The following is a 25,283-nucleotide window of genomic DNA, read 5'->3' on the forward strand; positions in this document are numbered from 1 at the left end:
GTTCATGTCAGGTTAAAAATGAGTACGAGTATAGTGTCATTCTATATAAATGTTGTGATTTCGATGCATGGTTGGAATTTTCTACGGCAGGAGGGTGGTAACTCTTCCTTCATAATATTCAGATTCTGAGGGTGAATTTGATAAGATTGCTAGTATCACAGATTTAACGATTGCTGTTGTTGTTTTAGTATGATAAACTAAAAATATACTTGCATCTGATAACTACTTTGTTTTGAAATAATGTTCATGTATTCAGAAAATCTGTATCGATAATGTGGATGTGACCAACCGTGTTTCATACAGAGGATTCTAGTTGAATTATTTCAACACAAAATTGAATTATTGTGTCATTTAACATTCAAAATTACAAACCACTGAGATTTCACTGAGTAACGACTAAACTTGTCAAATTGTAACGCTTTCACACCTGATTAACAGTTGTCATGGCAATAAGAATCATCCCATCAAAGGTCAATTTCAGACAAATGGTTTCGTGTAACTTTTTGCTGAAGAAAGTTCTTTCTGTGTAAACCATCAAAATATACTTTAATGTTTTAATCATGTGACCCTGGTAATAATAGATTTCAGTTCATACCTAGAGGCACTTTCGTAGTCCCATTCATAATACATTAATTGCTTTCTTATTTTATACTCACACTGACTTAATCTGTGGATATCGTGGCAGCAAATACAGTAACCTTGGATTATGTAGGATTACTTACTTTATTGTCACTTGAAAGAGCTGATAATTTGTTGAGTTGTTGTTGATCTGACACATGGCCAGACAATAAGTACAAATATGAGAGTGAGCTTTCATGGGTATCTTTCAGTAACAATTACGGGATTGTTTGTTCAGTCAAGATTCCATGCAGCTAAAAATTCACACTTTCTTTATAAACCATTGGTCTCATTTGCCGGCGAATTTGTGGATTTTATAATGATTATTATCAGATCTACATCGATGACGCTTACGCAAAAAATTAAAAGTAACAGTGTTTGCACGCACACAGTGATGATGTCATTACATTTGCAAATTTTGAAATACCAGAGTGCACAGTATATGAATATACAGCGAATAGCATGAATCAAACATCAATTTACATACATTGTTCCAATGATATTAAACTATTTACGTCTACAATTTATCCGTAGACATAATGCGATAATCGCTGCCGATGCCGTGGTAGTTTTCAATATTGAAGTTTTCATTTCGAAGAAAATTGATCAATCAATTCATTTGAGCGATTGTTGTCATAATGAATAACATTGTTGGCTTGTATTTATGCAGCCGTAGGTGCTGAGAATTAGCCTACCAAAGATCTCAAGAGGAACTACCGCCCATCAGACTGTCTGTCATCGCTTCGATGTTATTGATGTCTACATTCTATTCTCTACATTTTAAGTAGTGTGCAGACATAAATGTAAGGGATCCATTCATTTTAAGCACAAAAGATGCGTTAAACTTAAGATACTATGTAATATTGGATGAAAGTCAACTTAACTCATTGTGCAGTTATATAAAAACCCTTTTTACTTCCTTTTGAAAATAAAGTAGTCACTAAGTGGAATATAATGGATGAATACACATATTTTACGAATTAAAATTATATTTATGAAGCATTCAAGTCACCAATAATTAGAAATAATTCTTGGGAGCAAACAAAATAACTGCTCTACTGTTGAAATTACCACTGAGAAATTTTATATTGACGTGTTAATAAAAAATATATTTTAGGAGTTATTATGGTAAGTTTTTTCTAATAATACTGATTGAGGAAATGTTATCTCCCGCCTCAAGGAAACTCTGGAATATAGATATGATCGATCACCCTTCGTTACACCGATGTGCTGTGGCTACCTCAGATGGAGTAACATTATACTCCAAGACGCGGGCCACATATGTCCATACTTCATGTACGATTCCTACCAGCATGTGTCTAATAATTACAATAGCTTTTGTATGATGTATCGACAATAGAGATGAAAGACAGTATGAGAGTGACCCTTTACTTTGATATACCATCAATTTACGTTTAAAATCATGAAATTTTATATTGACTGTCTTACCTGCGTATTCCTGTGCAGCAGTTGTAAAGTATAGTTCTCAAGGATATCAGACTTTTCGTTTATATGTTCTATAGCCATCCTAGTGGCGGGTAGTTGGCCCTGTCCGCCTGGCCATGAACCTGACATTGGATACAAACCTAGTATGTGGAGTGGCTGGGATTCACACTTGATAAGACTAGCACATAATATGAACGTTTTCAATCGATAGATGAAATGTCCAAAACGATACAGATGGTAGAGTTTCATGTTGCACGGAATCTATGGAAGCATACAGACTCTGTTCCCTATTCGAGACATCAACATGTCGACAGCAGAGCTGATGAGTCAAAATAATATACAGAAAGGCTGCGAAGCGAGTATCCCTTGAAATCTGTTATGAAATCAAGTCAACAGATGCCAGCTGGTGTAAATGTTGAGTTGGATTTCTCCCTTGACAAGAAACGAATGACTTCGAGATGTGAAAACGGGAGATGTCGGTGTACATCAAAGTCTTCCACAGAACGTAGAACATTCGTGCGACTCATAGAAGGCCGCTTCCATGGACCTTTGGTCGTTAATATTACTCATGTACTTGCAATGTTAAAGGGGAAGTTAATAGTCCCCGTACGCCTGCAATGGCTTGGCGCGCTTGTTTAGGTCTGATACTCAAGTTTATCTGTCAGCGTAGGAACCGTCAGAACCATACAGTCCGCTATTAAGTATGAAAATACTGCTTAACGTTATCGGCATACGTACGCTTCATTCGCACATGCGCAAACAGCATCCAAGGGGACATAATCTGACGAGTTCGCAGTATCTGACATTGTTGTCCAAATGGCCATTGAAATATCATGCCTGTGATTCAATTTACCATAAAAAGTAGCGTCAACACAATGTTAATTACTTCACCAGAACAAAACTTTTATTGGATATGAGAATTGCTAACACTGCCATGATTATGTTAACTAGAAATTATATCGATATAATTGTATTGTCAATTTTGAAAATTTCTCAATACTTGGTTGGTACAATCAGTTATTTCATCTTATAAATTTGGTGCTCTAAGCTGTTGAAGATTTATCAAAGCGATTGGTTGAAGTCTGTATTTGTATGTTAACCTGCGTGAAATGATGGTCCGTGGTTCTGTGCTGCAAATATATGAGAGAAATCTCTTTAGGAAGCTTTCAAAAGTTACGAAGACGGATGTTCCCTGTGAGTAATATACTGAACTGTATGTTAATGTGCAAAAGCAACTCCAGATGAATCTTCATGGATATATGTGATTAAAGCTCCTATCTTGTTTCTTTTGTTTGATCCTTGTAATTGTCATTCATTTTCTTCTTGGATTTTACTGCATAGTCGGTAAAGCCTGAGATTGTTCCAGATACCTCCATGACATTGCAGAAAACAACAGTGTAAGACTCCCAGGTGTCTATGAATAAGTACAACGACAGTTTTAAACGCCAAATCACAGTTTCATGCTATCCATAAGTGTTATTAAAATTCAAATGGCCCATAGGCGTACTGGAGGAATGCAGGTATTCAGGCCTTCATGTTGGCGCCACACAGTCCACGTCTATTTGGTATTGAAATCATCTCAAACGTACAGCAATAGAACAATGGGGAAGAGCAAGATAAACAGGGGCTGCTTGGCAACGATCAGGAGGAGACAGAGATAATCGAGAAAAAAAGGAAACATCTTCATAGTCGGAGAAGAACGAAAACTACATAAATATAGGTCACACTACACTCTCATCGACTTGGTTTTTCCTCCACAATGATCAAATACTAATTTGTTGGGCCGCTCCTACAACTTTGGCAGTGATTAGGCAAAACTCTTTCATATATAAAATTATTGACACCTTGTTTTTGAACTTTTGACGTCAGCACGGATCCCCTGAATATCTGTCATGTCAATCGAGGGAGTACAGCTCTACTTATTGAGTAATCATTTTTTTCCAAAGTGAATTCCTTTCTCACACAGACAACTACTCCAAACAGACAAGCAAACGTTAACGTCTGCTAATGTCTTTTTTGTGACTGTGAAAAAATTAACCGGTACCTTTAAACTCCTGTAACACCGTTTGCTTGACGTTTACAAATTTCAATGAAAATCTCTTTTGAAAACCCAATCGGCAATTTTAGTGTGCAGTTTTTATAATGTTCTTACGACTTTTTAGAAACTCTTAGAAGAAATTTAACTAAGTTTCTGTCTGCATGTGAAAGATTGGTCATAAATGGTAAATATTTTAGAAAAGAAAACGTTTTGAGATGCATAACCTGAGCAAAGAAGGGTCTATTATAAAGGTTTGTAGGAAAGTATACTTCGTACAACATCTGTATTCAATGTCAATTGTACAGAGATTGGCATTTTTGGTAAATTGCGTAATGTCTGATAACAAAATGACACATGGGATGCGTTGCTTTTGCTGTCATTTTTCAACGTAAGGGGCGGACCATATGATATCCTAGGGGAGGAAGGGTTGAAGGTTGATGGGGTGGTTTAATTTGTTTTATTACACCTCACTCATTCAGCGTACACTGCCATTGGTTAAACACAAGTCAAAAGACATGTAAAAGAACGTGATGATACCCTCTGCGAACTTGATGATGCCCTCTGCATTTGATATTACATGGATGACGTCATTTTACTTACTGCGCATCCTTTCTGCGCTTAACAAATTGTCGTTCGCTTGTACTTGCAGTCGGCAACCACAGGTGTCCGGAGTTGCCGGTGTAAATGCATAGAGAGAATGGGAAGGTTTGACACGATTTTGCCCGCCGGACCGTGAATCCAAACAAATAAGGAGTGTAGAGTCAAATAAAAGGTCTACGCCGATAGCGAAATACCTATTGCCTTTAATGCTCAAGTTTCAAGTGGTCAAACCAGCCTTTAGTCTCAATATCGGCCCGAAACTCTCTGGTTATCCCGGTCATCAGGCTGTTACGTACAGCAGCACCGCGGTTCTCATTAGCATTCCAGATGAACCCGTGACCCACAACCGCTAAATTTAAATCCGCCATCAAACGGGCTACAGATACTGATGTACAACGTCCAGCTTTGCGTTTTGAACAAACCCAAGTCGTGGATCCTTTACTATCATTAGCTTGTAAGTATTTTAGAAAATATTTTAGCAAAGGTCACGAGTTCAAATATAACACCAATTAATCCACACTGAACTGTGGGTAATTTGCCCAACTCAAAATGTCTGACGTACGTAAGACCCTGACAATGTACTTAACCAGCAGTTTTGGGCCAAAAGTGGGACTTAATAACGATGAACGCGTCTCAGTGTTGGACATTAAACATCAAAGGTATTTATCTATCGAAGGACGATAGTTTTTTTACTGCATGCGTTAATATACGTGGATTTTTATCATCTACAGGATTCCGGAGGGCAAAATCGTGTCAAACCTTCCCATTCTCTCTATGCATTTACACCGGCAACTCCGGACACCTGTGTCGGCAACTATGTGAAACGTCATGGAGCTGTCACCGGCACAGTTAGACGATATTTTGATGCAAGTAAACAGCAGACGAACGAAAATTGCAATAAGGAATGCAATTTCTGTGTTCAGCGACTATGCAAGCAACAAATTTGGATACGCCACCGAGGAGATCGGCAAACTTTCAGCGGCAACCCTAGACTCGGCACTTACGCTGAGGTCTGGACTCAGAAAGGAGAACTGTACTCGAAGAAGTCTTTGTGTTTTTGTGTCTTTGCATGTTTGCTTGTTCGGTGTAATAAAAATAATAACACATGAGAGCGAGGGCAATATCACGATTTATTGCCTGCCCTCGGGATGGTGGTCATGATCGAAATACTGATGATGCCCTCGCCTACGGCTCGAGCATCATCAATATTTCGATCACGACCACCATCCCGAGGGCAGGCAATAAATCGTGATATTGCCCTCGCTCTCATGTGTTATTATTTAATTATTACCTGCTTGCACCACTGCTTTTTCAAACTTGAGAATTCTTACAACTCCCTATTTTGCTCTTCTTTTTGGAGAAATCGTATCTCTCTTAACTAATAAAAGATGTACTACTGTACAATAGATATCTTTTACGCAAGACAACATATTTCAACAAACGCCTTGTAGTCATGTACAATGTTCAGGTCTCTGATTCCTAGCTTTTCAAGAAGTAACGTAACTGTAACTTTCGGTGGTTTCTAATACTTTTGTTTTATTTATGACAACATGATATCCACGATTTCATTCTTTTGTCCATGATCCATTCTACTTACGACAAGTCCAAGTATAGACTTGTTATGACAAGACATGAATATTTAGAACCAAACATGTTGTCCGACGAACAAACACAGAACATCTCACGTTTGTACATAAAGTAGTGTTTCCACACCCGATTAACTAAGCATTTCGACAGGCTTTATCGACAACAAGAAACTAGCTGAGGTCCAGAGCATCTTTAGACACTGTCAGTTACTAAATGTACCATTGTGTAAATGTAAAACATGGCATTTACAATTCCCCATAACTTGACCTTAGGGATGCTGAAAAAATGATACAGCCGAAATATTAGGCGGGAGGGTATGATGACAATGAAAAAGTGCAAAAGTTATAAAAAGGCATTAGCTTGTGAATTTTTGTTTGTCTTGGCAATTGTGGCTGAATTTTTTCATTAAATAGTAGTGGGAATATCCTCATAAAAATTGTCAAGCCCTCCTAGAGGACATTAAATGGACCAACCCTCAAGTATTTTCCTTATTCCAGTGGAATTTCGGAATATTTAATCCTTATTTGATGTGCCCTGTCCGATGCCATCACCGACCCTTTCTGGATTTGAAATAGCTTAAAACCTGACTTTAATTTTCAGATGCATGCAGAAAATAGGATTTGTGGAACGTTTATTCTGTTCACTAATTTTACAAAAACATCTTATTGATTATCTTGATGATTGTCGCTTGTCGTCGCTTAAACTACAAGACAAAAATGTTTAATCATTGGAACACAATTTTATGTCATACATGTTGTTAGTTGATTAGTCTACTACTGCACAAACCGATAATTAGCAGTGTATCAGAATGTAATACTAGTGATAAGCAGAGAATGAAATTCGTGGCTTTAATGTGAAAACCTTGAGTATCTGATGAATACAGTCACAATGGCGTAACGAACAAACAATTAAAGCAAACCCTCTCCCTTTCCAAGAAATCAAAGATGCAATTATTTCTCTGTTAGTCTGTGCACACTTGCCTCAGGGACAATATTTATATATTTTGCTTTCAGTATGACCTTATTGTGCCTGATTTAAAACAACAGTTCAATAATTTAAACGCCTGTAGTCAATTTATTTACCTGTGCCTAGTTCGACACAAGTTGGGATGATTTTCGTGTTCTACGTGCAATTTCGTTTCTTTCGATGTAAACGAGCTGAAGGGCTTCTTTTTATTAAAACTGCATGTTGGTAAATTGCAAACATTCCAATTGTATGGATATAGACGTGGGTGGCACTTTTTACAAGCTATTCTGAGCACTCTATATCATGTCGATGGAATGTCATCTTTTAATGTATTACCATAATTATAGCTTAATCAAACATTTCGAAATTTCGTCCTAAATTTTATCTTTGGGTGAGTACACAGCCAAGTGAAAACCATCAGAAGAAACAAGCAGCGGAGTTACTTACGCCATAGAGAGTATAGAGAAACGTTTTTTCACTCACTATGCTTACACTCACAGATCAAAGTTCTGATCGCAATGGTTGAAGGCAATCATGAAAAAATGTATATCGTGAAAACTCAATTTCATTTTGTGTGTAACTTGAAGGGATCAGCCGGGATTATGCTAAGTACATGTTTTAAGCGATACATCGGTACAGTATTTCAACAGATCCATAAGTACGTTAATTACCTGTTCGTCAAAAACCTTCAATATTTTGCCACCCATTTGGTAACTGGAGGCATTTAAAATTATACTTGAACTATTCGACAAATACGTGAGCTTTTCGGTGCAAGATACGTCGTAAAGAGTCCCATTTGGATTTAAACAGCTCGATTTAATGCATCAATGTTGTATACATATGTTTTAGGTTTATCGTTTAACCCTGTCACCACCATGGTTTTACCCAAACCCATTGTTATCAATGGTGAGCTTGGACCTGTTTACAGGGAATTGGGGGTGAACAGGTTAAGACATTGTCTCTTAAAGTTCCCCAGTTGACATTACGTCACAATTCTCCCACATACGATTGTTATCAGTAGTGACATTGAGCAACCTCATCTTCATCAATACATGTATCGTAATCTCCTAGAAAATCATGATGCATTTATTTCATTTATACCTGAATTTAAAGGTTTGGTTCGGGAATGTAACAATGATAGCAATTATGAATTTTGTGACAGGAATACAAATGTTCGTCGCCCTATAGAAGTGAGTCCTGACACAGAGATGTCAACCCAGCTAAATTGTATCTGGCAAGTCTGGCAACGCTAGCCGCTGAAAAGGAAAGCATTGTCGATAGATTTGAACAGACATTCATTCATTTCCGCGAATTTACAGTATATGTATTCAGTGCTGTATTAATTATTTGTAGAGTGCGAATGAGTCAGGCATACTTAAAGAACAATGGATTGTCTATGTCAAAAAAGACTCCTTTAAGATGTATTGCTGTTTTTATAGAAGTGTAGAATAAGGCAACATTGGCCACATAATAGCTAAGAAATGTTGTAAGTTATTAATTATTTAGAGCAATAATAATGCGAAAGTCAAATTTTCTTGGTGAGATCAAAACACATGTCAATGAAAACAAACACTTGCGACATTCCTAGTGTTTAAATTGCATTTAGATATTGAAGACAAAGAAAGTATCTTTGGTCAAAAATGTGCCATTCACCAGAACATTGCTATATTTGTGCTCGATCTTTTACTTCACATACACTTTGGTACATAGTTTGTAAACTTATCAGACAGACACGAAAGCGGTCAAGTTTGTCTGCCTATGTTGAAGACTACAGACTCAGAATGTACATGATTACCATGAACCCATGAGATACATCTGACCCTCAGATATTTGTGTGCGAGAAAGCGTAATCCCTGGTGCTGTCTGTTCCTCTGGGATCTTTTAATCTTCACGCAGGTCACGTGGAACTGTCGTCATGGCAACATTAATTCAGAAGATATTACAACTTAAGATCCATGAAGGTCTAGTAACGTGAATCCACGTTATTTGTGGCTCTGTTATCAGTTTATTGAAAGCTTCAGATTCGAGTGACTCCGACGTATTTGTTGTGAAACATTATTGACTCTAATCATGACTTTACCAGTTCAGGACTTCAGGGGATTTTGTCGCTTATTAAAACGTGACCTTGCCCCTTTGTTTTCAGTGGAACATTGATAAAGAATAATTGATCTGTCTATGCCCCTGCTTTACTTCAAGGCGAATATACATATCCAATCAGGAACACACTTCATGTTAGTTTATTGTATCTTTCAAGCAGTATAAATATGATCAAAGAGAGCAAGATAAAACATATTCCTGTAAGTTTGCTTCATTAGAAACATGTTACAACTGTATGTAAACTACAGACTCAGCCATCAGGACCGCCGAAATCGTTTACTTCATTGGCGCATGCGCAACCTGCACTCCTTCTGGGACACAACTTTGTCATCTAATGCTTGTCACTAAATAATTTCCTAACTTACTGCTTAGAAATATGGGGAAATACACTATGCTACTTGAACCCATTTGTCGCCTACAAAAGAAAATTGTCCGATTGATTACTTTTCATACGCACTCAAATCCCCTTTTTCGTCAACTAAACATCCTCCATATTTTCAAACTAAGTAAATACTGTTCTTTCCATTTTTGGTTTTTGACTTCAAAAATAACTGTCTTCCAATCACTACTGACAAATGTTTTCAACTTCCTCGCCATGGGTACTCTACACGTTCAGTCGAGCATTACAATTACTATATTCCCAGAACAAGGCTTACAGTCACTCAACATAGCATAAGTACGCAGCAATTAACATTGGTATTCTCTACCATCTTCATTTAAGCAAATAACGTGTAGACAAAGGTTTAAAGTGGAATTAAGAAGCTATTTAAGGGACACAGAATAATTGTATCGTTTATGATTTGTTTATTTCATTAATTGAATTTTTCCTTATCTCTTTATTTCTGACATGTTTTTTGTCCTTACTCAAGCCCTTTATGGCATGATCGTTTACTGTTATCAGTTGATAGTAGGCCATGGACACGACTAGTCCTTGTAGACTATTTCTATGGTCCAAGCCAGATAAAGTTATATTTTCACTGTAATACATCCCTTGTTAGTTTTAATTTTCTCTTGTATTTTTACCTTTATCTGGTAATTAAAATAAACAATTACTAAAATAAACAGCTTTTAGTTCAACCGATGCACACTTTCCCTGAGCTGCTATTTCGTTTGTCAACTATGGGATTAAATTTTACAAGGAAACATTGCATTCTTTGTTGGTTAACACATGGTTGTTGAACAGCTAGATGTCCGATCCGTTTCACAACATGTTGCTTTCACTTTAGATTTTATTACTGTTGCCATCTCGTGAAGTTATTTTACGTCGGTATGGTATATTGTGCGACCCTACATTATTACACTGTCAGACTATTATGAACCCATCATTAGTTCGCTTTTACGTATCTACTGAAGTTAAATCCTTCACAGACAGTGTGTAGTTCCATATGTTAGTATTCCATAACTATGTAATTACATTGTATGAGCTAGCGCCCAGTAGCTTCATCAAGGTACACATTTCGTAGCAGATATCGTCACTGTGTTGTTCATCGTATAAACAGAGTACCGTATGTGATTCCAAACCTGAATGACAAGCCAACTACGGCTATTTTACTATATGATATCGTTTATCCTAGAAAATGTAAAAGCAACAATTTATTGAGTGAGAGATATGAGTGCTCAAGGCTCCGGGCAAAATTTAAAAACGGACAATAAGTTTTTTTTGTTTTGTTTTGGTTTTGTGTTTGAATAATTTTTTATTGATAACAGTAAAGAATGGTTACAGTACTTGTCAGAAAGGTGTAACACAACAGTTCTCAATTATCATTTATCGTTGGTTGTATGACTGTATAGTTCATCAACGTCAAATGCAGCGTGATTTTACAGAAGTTGACCTAGGCCTTCGCGAAGATAATTTGATTCACTCACTTTTATGTTGACATGGCGAATCATGGAGTAAAAAGATGAAGAGGTGGATAATTTCGTTGACCCAGCAACAGCCATGGACGGTTGAAAAAGAATGAACTGTGTTATATTCAACCTAACGACATGCTACTGTTAGGAGTAGGACTGTGTGATTCAAGTATTCCCTGTATTTTAATATGTGTCTGACTTGTGCGGATATTGAATCGCGTCATAAAACATTTGTCGTCAAAGGTAAGCACACCGGCTACACCAGTTTTAAACTAAACATTTCATTTCATCCTCAATGGCAAACTGTGTACAGCGTATCAGTCGATAAAGTGCCCTGACTGTGAGATGTTGGTCTTTAATCCTTGGAGTTAGGAAGTGTAAATTGTGAACCTCAGAGGCGTGGATTTCAGAGGTTTGCGAGAGTAGATCAAGATATGTCCCGCTAAATAGGTGACTGAGGATTTTTATACTTACTTCAAGCAAACTGGCAGCTATAGAAAACTCGTATCTAAACTATCAGTCAGTGAAGGTGTTGGGAAGGCTGTGTACGCTTGTAAAAAGAAAGCTCAGTATGGTTCTGTAACCCTTTCAGACCCGTGTTTACGGGAAAATACTCGTAATGTGTTGGAATAAGAAATATAAATTAGTTTGTTTAACTACGAATAATGTTAACCTTTCAACTATGGGTGAGAGAAAAGCTCACACACAAGGGTATTTAATGTGATCATCCAATGATTGAGAACGGCGATGAATTGACTGCATTAGAATGTTGAGTCATTACTCTCGCCTTGCGGAGATGTAGACGAGACAAACTTAGAGAGACGATGTAGCTGCGTTGAAGAATCTATGTTGATGATAATTATATACTTATCGCAAGGAGACAATGAACGATACATCTGTTTGTAAAAGGTTGAAGACAAATTTCTCTGAAGCACTCTTAAAGAGACCACTTCTCTGGACCCAAAACGATCGAATGCAAATAAACAGTTACTCGTTACGCCATTGAATACTAGAGCATGCCTTTCGTTTAGATGTAAAATTCACCTTAGCACAATGTCATGTCGTTTTTTCTACACGATGGACATCATTGCTCACTAACTTGAGCAACACAGGTAGATTTTATCTAAATCAGAGTAACAAACCAACTTTTATTATGTCGAGAGTTCACGAAAGTGAATACGTGATCGAAGTGTACAGATGAAAACCAATAAAACATTTGCAATATTTATCGCCTGCCACTGTGCGACAATCTTTTACAGGAGGTATGCACATTGATTCACCGGTAACTTTTGAATCTAGTATAATTATACATTTACTAAAACGAAACTTAATAGAATTCTACCAAGGAAATTCTGAAAAGTCTCATCTCTCGTAAAAGTCAACGTGAGTTGAACACAATACATATTACAATACATACAGAAACATATTCGATGATTCACATTGCACAGAATATCAGACCCCCGCCAACATCATTTTGCCCATGGACGACATCCAATCAAAAGCTGTGCTGCCATGGTCAAGTAAAAAATATAAGTCCATGGAACTCGATATCATCGCTCTCTTCATGTGAATAAAATGTCAAAGTTCACAGATTTTAATGAGATGTGCATCGTGCTGTCAGGGTCAAATATTAGCAACTCTCAACGAATTATGACTCATGTTCCCTTGAATGACACAAAACAGTATACGATATGTTGCAAACTAACTCATTTTGAGCTAAAACAAATTAACACTAATTCTCATTAATTTAATATTGTGTGTATGTGCAACAACACAAATGCAACGAAAATGCTTACATTTGGATAAACACGTCTCATCAGCTTTCTCGGTCAATTCGACAAAGGTTAAATTTGCGTCAAAAACCTGGATAAAGTAAATCTCGCATAAAAGAATATGGTATTAAAATCAGAGTGAGGCCAATTAACCTTTTGAGCGCCAAAGTCTATTTTTGTCCCCTTTCTATAATAAACGGCAGTCAATTTTTTCAGATTTTTGCCAAAATTTTGAGAAAAACCATCCAATGAAATGTGATGTCTATTTGGTCCAAAATTATCAAAAAAGTACAGAAAAATTATTAAAAATTGGTAAAGTGTTGCACTAAAATTCTTTGTGGGAAAAAAATTACAGCACTCAAAGAGTTAATGTATATTTAGGCATTTGTTATATTCAAAGTTTGTATATTTTCTTTCGAGCACGATCTGTGTATAATTATCTTATTATTATTATTCGTACGGAGTAATAGAATGTTGAATGGTTTTGTGACATCATTGGTCGACCGATTTCTTCTTATAGATGAAATGATGAGATATCGAAGACTTTTCACGCTAATTTCGTCATGCTAATTAGTACCAATGTGGAGCAGACCACACAAATTGAGATATGGCGCGTATCGTTTTGTGTTTCCATGAGGCGCTTTCAATGAAAAGCTGTCAAGTGCCAAATTGGTATTTTTCACCGAATGGATTCACGCTAGATGTGACATTCCCAATGCCGAATTACCAGACGTAAAGCACGCACTATATAACCATCAAACAACAAATAAACGCCCTGTCAAATTACTGACGAGTCAACTATCCGATGAAAACATGCTTTGGGAAAACCCATTAGGATGCCAAATCATAGAAAGTCAACAAAAAACCTAAGGTACGGAAGAGGTTTCAGGTGGTTAAGGTGCAGGGGTAAGCTACAAACTAATAGCTACATGTTCATCTAGTCAGCTTGTAACAAAATGCTGTATTTGCACACAAAACTTTTCATCTGTCAAAAGGGTTTGAAAGTAATGTCAAATTAAAGTCTAACTATGAAAAGACTCACAAGTCCTTGAACCACAGCCTCTGCTTATATTATTATCCTTCATTATGTTGTCGAATTGATCGGAGTCATAATTGCCACCGTTGCATCCTACAAATATGCCACCAATATTATTCAGTCGATGTCAAGGTCGTCCGTGCGATCATTGTGTTAGTGGGAAGTCCGTCTCTTTCAGCCTCACCAAAAATTTAACTGACAGTTACAATCGTCACGTTTCAGCTTAAACATTAAGATTAAGACAATCGAAAGAAAGCAACAGGTTTAAATTTTAAGCAATACTATCATCGTAAAAATTTTTTTTTCACAAGTGTGTACATAATAATTGTTCCATCCGGCCTCAGTATGATGAAATGGTGCTTCATTACTACCGACCTTATCGAAGAGTTTAACAGTCTTAACACACGTAGTTTTGAACTGAATCCTATCTAGCCACAGTCAATCAGCTCTAGGATTGGAAGCCACTGACCTATGTCTGTTTTGGAGTCCCTTTCTGTCATCTCATTTAACGAAGATTTTCCGAAGCAAAGTACAAACATTTCAATTACCTATATAAACCTAGTAGGTTCCGGCAAGTCTTCAACTCACATTAGAATTACGCTACAATAGAGTACAGACTTTCAGTCTTCCAGATCACTATGGCAACGTGAATGGCCTATTTCACATGTCAGTTAGTTGTAAACTAAGATATACACTGCCTCATTTGGCGATATCTTGAGTTAGTTGTAAACTAAGATATACACTGCCTCATTTGGCGATATCTTGTCCTATTCAATGTAGCATTGAATCCCATGTTCTTCTCCTGTACCCTGCCATCATTAGAGATTATCCCTGTCACTCTACTTGACTTCGTTGCGTTTTCTACTTTTTTCAACAAGTCGTAAGACAGGAATAAGACAAAGATAACAGATACTTGAGATACTTGCATTCCTACAACGATTAATCTCTTGGTTTCTACATTTTCGTGACCGAGGTGGTCCCCGTAACTGGAATAACTTATAATAAGAGTACATTCTTTTCGTCCTGTTCAAAGCATGAGATATAATGACCGAGTTGGACAATATGAACAAGTCAGTAATAATGTACCAAAGGCACATTTATTTCTCGTTTCGATGTTTGCCATGTCAATATAGCCACCATAAGCCTGAAACTTCTAGTTATCCGTTGTAGTGCTCAAAACGATGGCGGTAGGCTTCCTACATGTATGACAAAAGAGGATTAGTAATAAAATGTAACACACTGTATCGCGTCTATCCTTCTATCCTGAATATAAATTCCGATAAAGCATTAAGTTTTCGAAAAGGGACTTTGTAATGTATCCGTCTTAAGATACTCAGTGAAATTCTAGAGGCCCAGAAATCAGGAAATCGTAAAACGTTTTTACTTTTTCCGTTTGTTTTACGACAATCAATAAAACATTCCAAAACTTTGTCGCCGGCTTATCAATCATTGATTTCGTAAAAGCTCGCAAAGAACATGGAGTGGAATGCAATGGAAGGCAATATTGAGATTGACCAAAATTCTTTATCATATGCAATGAGAAAAATAAATTGCCCGAACATCCATAAAAACCAAATATTATCATGAAAGATCAAAGGTTAGAAACGCCCAGCATCAGGCAGTTAGGTCAATGGAAAACAACGCAGCTATTCTCAATTTGCTGATCATTGAAAAACTGTTAAGGAACAAAGTGAAAAGATCAGGGCGAATATTGATTCTAAATTATGGCTGGCAAGTTTATCTAGACTTACACGATGAAAATGTTGAATGGGTGCCGGTGAAAGATAAATCACTAGTTATCTTACATTTTTAAACTTTAAGGATGACGCACGTAAATTATTGACGTCATCGATACTAGAACTTTACAGATTGCGTATGTGACACAGCAAATAACAAAAGACAAATGAGAAAGCTCAGCAGATCTTTCATTGAAAGGAATGATTCATGTAGTGACATGGAGATGGAATAATTGAAACCAATTATGAAAGTATATATGTGCTGCAGCACAACTCTCGGAAGTCGTGGTAGCAACACTGACAGAATCAGCATATCATGTGCTAAAGGTCAAATTTACAGAAAAGAGACAGGACAGCCGTTTGCATTGAGTGGAATTGTCAGATTGGGACATGGCTACCGTTTTTCTACATTACCCCAGTTTGTAACCATTGATAGGACCTTTGACTTGCGGACAAATCAATGCTCCGAAAAAATTCTCAAAAGTATCAAATGAATTTCCCTAAGCCGACGTATCTACATATCTATGGTCAGATGGTGCCGCGATGTCTAATATTGAGTTTGGCACAAACAAATTCATACAAAGCTTTCCTACAGATGTGTATTCCCGGTGCTCCACTATCAATGCCTGAACTCTATGACTTCGGTGATTTGAACAGGGACAGCGATATACTGCAGACATAAAAAATCTTTTAATGAATTAAGATTTTTGTAGAGCCTAGCGGAGCACTTGCTCATATGCATATCCGATTGTTTGTACATTTTCATGTTTGATAGGTTAAAAGTTGGAGGAAAAAGTAATAGACTTCAGTGAGTACCTGAATTAGTGCAACCTCAAGTCCGGATATGAACCTGCTCAAGCAATTCTCATTACGGATTATTTTCTTTTACTCACATTAAACAAATGTCACATAATCGTTTACGTGTGCTTTACCATTAATCAAATTCTCTCTTAAGAAACAACTTTTTTAGGATTATATAGAAGTGGACAGCAAAGAGAAATAGAAACGTCGAGCTTTATTCTGTCAATTTATTCAGCGAGTTCGAAAACAGTTTGCCTATATTGACAACGACCACACACCTGCATTCAAAGCACACGAGCCGTGAGTGTAGTTCCACATTTCACATCTGTCCAGTGTTTCTCAACTCAGACATTCATCTCGTCAATATATTGATATTCTTGTCGGCTAAGAAAGTCTAGCGCGATCATAACCTCCCATACATTTTAACAAAATTTTGCATGAGTTCCTTATTACAATTTCGCCATTTACGGATTTTAAAGTTTAAAATTTACAGTTTTAAAATTCTCTCAATGATCATAGTCCTCTAATAATGTTCGGCTTTGCTGTGTTTCTAATTTGAATAAAATCGCTATCTTCCATATTGCAATATTTAAGGGGACTGTCAGTCTAATCTTCGCCCGAAGTTACAAACTCAATGAGTGGGGAGAATAAAAGAACACGCTTTGAAAAAAGGTATAAATAGCTAATATATCCCTTTTTTGAGGCGTTGAAAATGATAACTTTATCTGTCTCCTCTTTGTAATGAGAAGATAGACATGTCCAAGGGAAAATATCTTGGAACGTTATTGTCTGTATTTGCTCGTTGACTGTCCATGGAAAGTTCATGACCCTGACAATTTCGGCAACCCACAAGGGTAATCTCTGAGAGGATAACGTGTTAATATGACGTCGCTATAAAAATTTGTTCTTAATAACATTTAGTTTGTCAATTTGTGCCGTTTTGATCGAGATTATTAGGGTCATAAGGAATCTCTGTAGTCATGAACTTTTGGATATATGACCAACGTCAAGTCTGGTCTCTAGAACCACTCGTCCCATATTATCTGGGCGGATATGTACGCACATGCTTTCTTAGTGATGAATTTGGATTCTTTGCTGATGGCAAACCTTGTCATATCCTGTTTCCATCCATCTATAGCCATCGATGTATCGATGTATTTGATAACATGCTTCATTTCAAATTATTTCTTTTTTTAATCATACAAAATTGTATACTATATGATGTAAAAACGACCCTTACATGAAAAAATGACCCGGTCAATAAAGAACACAGAAAGGAGCGATATGACATAATTGGCACGCAGGATTAACTTGATCCTGGGTCATCGTTCAGCCCTAGCAACCACACTATTTTGACATGGGGATACAGGTGACAGTGAAGACCAAACTACGCATCACTCATTCTCTCGTAATTGATGCTAGTTTCATGGTTTGAAGAATTTAATTGGCAACAGGTGGACATTCTGTCAATACGATTTTTGAAATAAACTTGCAACTTTATGGAAATGCACACTTCTGCAGTTCACTTGTCTTGAAAGCAATTTCATGTTACTTACTGGTTCACCGATTAGAATCTACTGTGCGAACGATTTGAGTCTTGTAAAGTATAAAAAACAACGTATGAGTGTGTGCAATTATTGTTTTGTAAGCTAGTCGATGAGTATACATGTATATCGATGAAGTGTAAGCCTGTAATATAAAAAAACTATAATTCTGAAGAGTATGGAAGTAAAATTAATAAAAAAAGGCAGGCAATGGCATGTCTTTTGGGAGGAAAGTCATTCAGAATTGAATGTTCTTGAATCTTATGGGATTTTGTACCTCACTGCTAGATAAAGGTCGTGTGTATTTTTATCCTGACATTTGGCAGCCTGAGTTTAATTTGTCTTCGATGCAAACTAGCTTGAAAGTCTTGACATAGATGTCGCTTGATTCTATCACTAATGTGAAGAGGTGATTTTGTATGGACAGTCGTTATATATTACATGTATCTTGCAAGAATTCCAAACACGAGATATTCCTAGTCAAATACAACAGCGATGATTGTAGTTTTATTTCAATGAAATGAAGTGAGATGATTATGTAGCCTGTCACTTAATCGGATAAATTATATTAAGATGACACAGAGAAGTGTCAGATTGTCGTTGCATTGGACGTTTCCGTTTGACCAGACTTTGTGAGAAACTTGTTTTCACCAAACGATCTGAAAATTATACATTAACAAATACCAAATATTCCCACTGAAACATGCAGCGTTGAATTCCTGTCTTGTCGTCGATGTCAGTGTTAGAATTGAATAGAATGCCAATCAATATTTCGCTGTATATACAGATTCAAGAATGTTAGAGATTTCAGAATGACTTAAACTTTCAAACTGAAACGTCTAATGTTGCCATGGTGATGACAGTCGCCAAGTCTATAGAATTGAAAGGTTGCTAAGTAACAAAGCCATTACTGACACGGCAATGACACCCTTTATTTAATACGTTTCGTTATTGGAAAGCAAGTATCTTCAATTATGATACCCTAAATCACTTGATATTTTATGTAAAGAAACATATCTTTTGTTACGCTAATGTTTCCATCAAATAGTCAAGGTTCCGGGATAAGTAATGGGCCTTTCCGAACAATGAATTCTCTGCAAGCAACTATCAACTCGCGAAGGCGCATTGAAGTATACATTTTCTAAAAGTCTACATTTTTTTCGAATGCAATGATTTGTATTCTGTAATTATTGTCCACATTAGGACTCACAACACCAAATTTGAATAAACTCTGAAAGTCGGTTTTTACCCTTCCCTTCACGAATGCTTCATTTTTCCCTGTCGAAATATGCGTCATCAAGAGTCACTGTATTAATCTTGCAAACAGTGTCTGTGATTTTTGTTCCAGGCTCTAGATTGCTTTCCGGCTGGTAATTGATCCATAGTGTTTATAACAAAAACCTAGGATAGATGAAAAAATTGCGGACACGTATCGTTGGTGTAAATAACAACCGGAAGCACTGCAGAGTCGTATAAGGGAGGGTAAAAACCGATTTTCTTAGAGGGTATTCATGCGATTTTTATGCAAACAATGATTACAAAGTACAAAACACAGCATTTGCCCCTATCTTGGCTTTTCGAAACCCGGAACTAGTAGATTCAACACAGTTGTTGGCATATGTATGAATCATACACAGAACATCATTTTTCATACAAGGGAAACAAAACACACGTTTCTAGTCTAACTCACGCACAGCATGAATTGAGAAAATAAATTTAGTCGCAGTCGTTACTCGGGCTTTTGTCAAATGCCATGACTCTTGTCTAGAAATCTACACACTGCTGTAGTTCAAAAGCAAAGCAAAGGACTTTACTAATTACCTGCCCAATAAGACAAGTGCATTCTCTAGGGATGTCCGATTTCTATGGGGGAAGACATTATCGTGGAAAACACCTTTTGGTCGAAGTTAAAATCATCGTTACCAAGACAACTGGTTGATCACATCCATGTTAGGAAAGCTTTGCGTTTGATATATTTTGCTCACTTCACGCCATAGCACGATAGTACCATAGTTTGACGTACAAACATGGTAATGGAACACATTCAAAAAATTCCATCATGCGTTGAAAAATAAGTAATCAAAGAGAAAAAACTGACCATAACTCCCTAAATAGTGTATGTATTCGGAGCAGTGAATTGCCCACAGAAGATATGATACGGTATGTGACAGGACTATGTTGATATCATCATTAGGTTAGAAGCAGTATCACCATTATCAGCAAACTCAATTTTTTCTTGGTTAGAACCATCTAATGAGACACAGCTTGAAGGAACAGCGAATGTAAATGACTCAGCTCCTGTATTGGCAAGATAGTCCGGGTGACATAGATATCAAGACTTGCTTTCAGCAGAACGTGCGCATCGCTAATGTAAAATCTCGGTAGTTGCATTTAAATACAACCATTTTCAGTATTAGACAGCGAAGCCATTGGAGTGAACTGCAATAAAACTGCTCACACTAATTAGTTTCAGCTGTAGCCAGCTGGTAAAGTCGACAACATGTTTATAACACACTTCATCCGCAGTCTGTATTCTGATTCGCCAATTGATAGTCACGGGGGATGCGTTCTTTTCGCGCTGATCCACGTAAACGACGTCATCAGGCATCATTTTTTGGAACTGTTGCCTGCCAGGCGACAGTTCCGATAAATGATGCCCGCTGACGTCAAAAACGACATTGACGCATGCACAGACCGGAATGTAAAAGATGCGTCTGCGGCCGATCGAAACGATAGTCGAGAAATTTCTAGGTTTATCCTACTTTCTGAAGAAGAACTAAATGCCCTGGTTTCCAACAAGGACTCGAAACGGACGAAAACTATAATCAAAGGTGTATTGAACGTTTTGCAGAAGGATTGCGATCCTGTTGGGAAAAACGTTTTCTTACTGAACCAGTGCAACATATTACTGATATCAGTTATTTTGAATGTTATTATATTTTGGGTTCGCCTTAAGAATTGGTCCCAGGTCAGTTTGCTGTATACTGCATTTGAACTCGAAAAAAGCTTACACAAGAAAGGTTTCTCGTGTTTCTTACATTTTGTTGAGTCTGTTCTTCCCGGCTGTTCTTCTACTGTGCAATTCTAGCATTTTGAATTGTGAGAAAAGTAAACCTTCAACAGTTATCGAACTTGTGAAAAAGTCTTTAAAGTCTAAATTTAAGGAAGCCTGGAAAAATGCCTTGTCAAAAAATAACAAATTAAATGTATACTGTAGTATCAAAAACATGTTTAAATATGAAAATTATCCATCACTTGTTAAGTCTCCATTTCACAGAATTGCTTTGACAAAGGCAAGAATTTCTGACCATACTTTTGCAGTAGAAATTGGTCGTTTTAAAAACATTCCAAGACATCTTAGACTTTGTACCCTTAGTCATTCTGGTATTGGTGATGAAATCCATTGTATTTTATTATGTCCAAGTAAACCAGCACAAACTGTGCGAACAATTTACTTAGAAATAATTTTTAACATTCAGAACCATCTAAAATGTTTTGACAATGATTCTCTTTTTAAGTACTTTTTGTCATGTACTGACAGTTGCATTGTTCATGTTGTTGCAAAATACATGAATGAATTGTTACAGATTTTCAGACAGAAAGTTTAATCACTTCTGAGCTAATGTGAATGAAGCGAATCTGAAAACTTTTCAGTGTTGTACATGTTCTTCCCCTTCTCTTTCTTTCTGAGCCAATGTCATTATTGTGAACACGGCTAATAAATAAATATACTACATGCGACAAGTTTTGTGTATTGTACGTTCTTATGCATGACTGCAGATGAGGTGTGTTATAAAACAGATATTGACTGGCCATGAGGACAACAGCATACGTCTTAACCTCTCGGGCCTGTGAGTCACCCCAAAAACGGACTGTTTCCCACGGCCTTCGGCCTCACAGTCCCTCGGGGTACAGACGTATGCTGTTGCCCACATGGCCAGTCAATATGTATATATTGATCAACACAAAAGTGGCCACGGGTGTAACAGAAACTGCCCAGTTATAACACTCTACACGCCAATCTGCCAGCTGGCTCCAGCTGAAGCTAATTAGTGTAAGCAGGTTTATTGCAGTCCATTGTAGTAGCTTCGCTATCTAATACTGAAAATGGTGTAAGGTGTCTACTGCACTCTAATGATCAAGACCAGTTACAACACTGTTCAACGCTGACATTAATGACACAGCACAGGGTATCACCAGGAATTACTTGCCGTATGTTGTGGGTTCGAACCCGATTGAAAACTAGCCGTATTGCCGATGTGGTTAGCTTAAATCCAACCATCTTATTCGCCTGCACTAATAAGTAAAAGCTTGAATTCCAAATTCATGTAACACCGAACATACACACTAGATCCATGCTTTGGACTGAATTTCTTTGCCACGAAACAATAACGTGTATTCAAAAACCATATTTTCTTATTGGACACAGCGGATCCATATCACAACGGATTTTGCCGCTAAGCACTAGCGTTTGTTTATCAAACTTCAATACAGGTGCAGATTATAGATTTTCAACCAAATAGTACAGATGGCATTTATGAAGACAGTAGTCATGATAACAATTCCAAGCTCAAGTATCCGTTACAAAAGGAGTATAAAATGGTATCTGCATCTGTTATCTTTTGTACCATGAAGTGGTAAAACCTCTAATGGAAACCATTGAATATTGACAGAAGTTGCTTGGACAAATCATAGGCCCTATAGAAAGGTACTGACAAATGTTAAAGGTGGACAAATCATTGACCCTAGAGAAAGGTACTGACAAATGTTCAAGGTGGACAAATCATTGGCCCTGGAGAAAGACATTGACAAATGTTAAAGGTTCGGTGTTTGAAGTGTCCAATTTCACTTTAACTCACAATACATTTACATAAAATGATCAACTCCATCAACTTGAAACTTTCCATGATAGATGACTGTGAATATTAAAAACAAGAGCTGTCATTTCTTATGGTGACCAACAGAGTATCGTTTGTCTTCACGCTTTGACTGTCATCATTGTTTTTGTGATCACGCATTCACTGTCATCAGTGTCATTGTGACCATGCATTAAGTGTCATCAGTGTCATAGTCATCAATACCAGAACATCTAGCAATGCAGTAACTGCTATCGTACCAGTTATCTGTTATTGTTGTTGATTTTGATGTCATCCTTATTGTTGTTGTCGTGTTTGAACATTAAAAAGTCGTTGTCGAAGTTGTCATCATCATCATCACTATCGTCGTCGTCGTCATGGTCGTAGTTGTCGCTGCATTGCTACTGACTGGAAGACAGTACGGAAATTTTGTGATTACAATACGTTGTTTACCCCTATACTTTAGAGCGAAGACTCTGAGATCATATTGAAGTTAGAGACAGAGCTAATTCCTGTCTTAAAACACTGCAAGATATCTACAGGCAGATTGCAGGTGTCTGTAACGGGCCCTGATCAGTATTTATACGGTATGTGTATCAGCACCTGTCACAGACCTTTAATCTAGAGAGGATTCCAGGGCTTCATTCACAGGGCTTTATCAGGCCAGTGTAGTCACGTCATTTGCCACTTTATCAATTGTTGTGGTCACAGGTTCGAAAAATGGATGCAAAGACCTGTACTTATTGTTTGAATTTAGGGTTGTCACAGGGTCTATATATTCGTAAGATTTCACAGTTTAGACAATTTCTCAAAAATGACACGAACTGTTCTCTGACGATATCTATGAAAGATTTGCAACAATTTCTGCCCCTGACACATGCCTGCATGTACACGTCTTATCAAAACACATGAAAAATATGTTGATACAGGCATGAAACTCAGAACACGTCTGTGCTCAATGGTGTATCTAGTTACATCACTGTGCCGTCCTAGCTGACAAATAAATACTGTTTAATACCAAAGCTCTTTAAAAGAGGTTGCAAAGGTAGGGTACGTTTTTGTTGTGTAACATTTCTATTAATAAAAAACGCCATCAGTAACCTGTGGACATGTCCTTAGGCTGATTGAAAGGTTTATAAAAGGCTACACTGGTAGAAACCGGTGACGTATCGATGACACGATAATGTCACGATATTATCGATCATCGATAATATCATCATTATATTACCATGCCATGCCCTGCCGCATTTTGATTGGTCGAGCTGAACCACGTGACTGACCACAAATACACAGTAATGGTTTGTTTACATGCCCGTGAATATGAATAATAAGATAAACAACTCAAAGTATCGTAACTTCACAGCTCAAACGTAAATCATAATCAATCACAAAATAAAATGGAGCACTTGTAGGTCAAGTTGAGATACTTTTTTTCTGAAAACATCTCCGGATTTGCCAATTATTTTACAGCGCACGTGACACACAGTAAGTGAGGCTACCCACAATTCCCCTTGATTTGTTCACTCAGACATTTTTTGCTAAAGGCTTTTTTAATTTCATCAGTTTCTTAACAATTTTTAACTTACGATTTAAGTTCAGGATTATTTGTTAAAACTATGTTCCAAAATTATTGATTATGCTCAAAATTCAAGAGTAAATTGAATGGGAAATCGATGTTCGGAGTTGCTAAAAATTGCACACTTGTCAAGATAAAGTTATCAGCAACTAAGATGGTCTCATCATACCACCTGTCAGACCTGTCCTTTGTTACGAACATTAAAAAAATCAACTACATATCCTTTCTTTTGCCAACACAGATGCAACTTATTCCCTTAGTTTCCTTGAAAATATTGTGTATGGCTGTCAAAAATCTACGTCGACAAAATTACAAAATTGCTATCTCCTCCGCGGAAAAGGGGTTGATCTTCTCATTATTCACAGCGAGAAATCAGAAAATTATAATGATCAGAACTATGTTGCCAGAATTTTGAAATATGGACCGAGTTGTTCTCTGTACAGAAGAAATTTGCTTCAGTTCAGTGAGTGATCTCCGTGTGTACAGATCATGGAGAATTGTGGGTAGCCTCAATTACTGTGTGACAGTGCCTCGCGTATTGCTCAGTTTCTGGGGCCCAGTTGTCGTTCGCTCCTGAAATTTTCGGAAATTTTGACGGTTTTCTTGGGTTCGCTGATGATATGATGGAAATAACAGACTCCGCTGTGACCATTAACGTTTATTTGTGGGCGCGGGCTAGAGGAAAGCCAAATTAACGGGCTCGCCAAGCCTTGCCCGTTGATTTTTGGCTTTCCTATCGCCCTTGCCAACAAATAAACG

General features: G+C 37.2%; 1 protein-coding gene across 1 annotated transcript in view; it reads right to left on the reverse strand.

The window, feature by feature from the left end:
* Positions 1–25,283, reverse strand: part of LOC139116282 (gamma-aminobutyric acid type B receptor subunit 2-like) — an 87,043-nt gene that overhangs the window by 49,559 nt on the left and 12,201 nt on the right. The gene's annotated exons all lie outside the window — the stretch shown is intronic.

This window comes from Ptychodera flava, chromosome 17, assembly GCF_041260155.1.
Source record: "Ptychodera flava strain L36383 chromosome 17, AS_Pfla_20210202, whole genome shotgun sequence".
Lineage (NCBI taxonomy): Eukaryota > Metazoa > Hemichordata > Enteropneusta > Ptychoderidae > Ptychodera > Ptychodera flava.